General features: G+C 61.1%; 1 protein-coding gene across 1 annotated transcript in view; it reads right to left on the reverse strand.

Annotated features, from left to right (window-relative positions):
• Positions 1-1,451, reverse strand: part of BRD4 (bromodomain containing 4) — a 35,367-nt gene that overhangs the window by 7,495 nt on the left and 26,421 nt on the right.

The following is a 1,451-nucleotide window of genomic DNA, read 5'->3' on the forward strand; positions in this document are numbered from 1 at the left end:
GTGGGGGAGCGGGGGGGGGGCGGGAGGGAAGGAAGCAGGCCAGCCTCCCAGGAATGACCTGGAGGAAACGGAGAAGGTGGCTCAGTACCATGGCCAGCAAAGGCGGCCACCAACCAGCATCCCCTTCCTTGTGAGAGAACAGCCTCAGACAAGTCCCCGTGTTGGGACACAGCCAATGTGTGGCAGGGAGAAGGCAGTGTGTGCCCTGGTTCCTCAGGGGCCAGTGGCTTGTTGCTGCCATTGCATGGCCTTGTCTGGGTGGGCCTGGCCCTGCAAGGAACGTGCAACAGCCAGTGCACACACCAACCCACAGATTTATGCTAAGGATCTTCTGCCACCTGTTTGTCACTTGCCAAGAATCGCTGGTGTGCAAACCCCAGACGGGGGGAGGCCCAGGTGGCACTCTTGGCCTAGGAAATGATGAAGTCGACAACCAGGTGGGAGGCGGGACCCATGGTGCCTTTCAAGTTCTTGTCACCAAGAGACACCTCTTGGCTTTGCCTGGCTTCCCCTGAGCTCCTTGCCAGGGTGCCGGCTCTTGCTGGTGTCGGAGGACACATGCTTTGCCCCAGGCGGGGCCACTTCTGCTGGTAGCTGCTTCACGGAGGGCCGTGCCAAGCTTCTGTGAGGTGCACGGCCACAGGGGACGGCGCTACCAAAGCGGATGAGAAGGGACCTCATGCCAGCGAGAGCTCACCATTCCATGCAAGAGACAAGACAGGGACAGAGACCTTGGCAGCTACGGACACACGTCCTCATACAAATGGCAGCAACTGGGGACATCTGAAACACGGGAACCACACACCCAGCCTCAAACCCAGACACTGGAGACGCCAGGATAAAGGTTTCAGGGCCCTTTGGGTCACAGCAGGAAACCGGGGGGGAGGAACACTCTTGTGGGTGGGACATACAAAGGGGACAGTGTGGGTGATTTGCGGGATTAGGGCCATGGTGCTGGCAGCTGTGGGGTGAAGGAGGAACGCTGAACTAGAAAGGTTGGAGGCCCAGGACCAAAGGGGCCCTCCATGCACCAGGGAGAGCACGGTGTGCAGAGGCCCCGGAGCCAAAGGGAGCAGGAGGAAGGGGCTGCAGATCCCTCCGGGATGGGCACCTCTCGCAGCAGATCCCAAGAATAGGCCCTGAACTCGAGGGATGCTGGAGCAGCCACTCACACATGGGCAGGCCTTTGGGAGGCCGCGGNCACTGTTGTGGGGAGATGGCTGGGATGTCCTGTCATCTCATGGACTGGGGGGAAGCCCCGTTTTTTTCTACCATAAAGGAGGGATGGTGGTGGCTCTGTGTGCCCTGTCTCCTCACAGGCCGTGAGCAGAGAGGCACACGTGAGCACATGCCAGGGGTTCCGGACAGTGAGTCTCGGCTGCCTTGGAAAGTGTCCCACGTGTCTGTCTGTCTGGGGAGGGGCCGGTGGGGGGGGGGGGGGGGGGGGGGCG

This window comes from Crocuta crocuta, unplaced genomic scaffold, assembly GCF_008692635.1.
Source record: "Crocuta crocuta isolate KB4526 unplaced genomic scaffold, BGI_CrCroc_1.0 scaffold755, whole genome shotgun sequence".
Taxonomy (NCBI): Eukaryota; Metazoa; Chordata; class Mammalia; order Carnivora; family Hyaenidae; genus Crocuta; species Crocuta crocuta.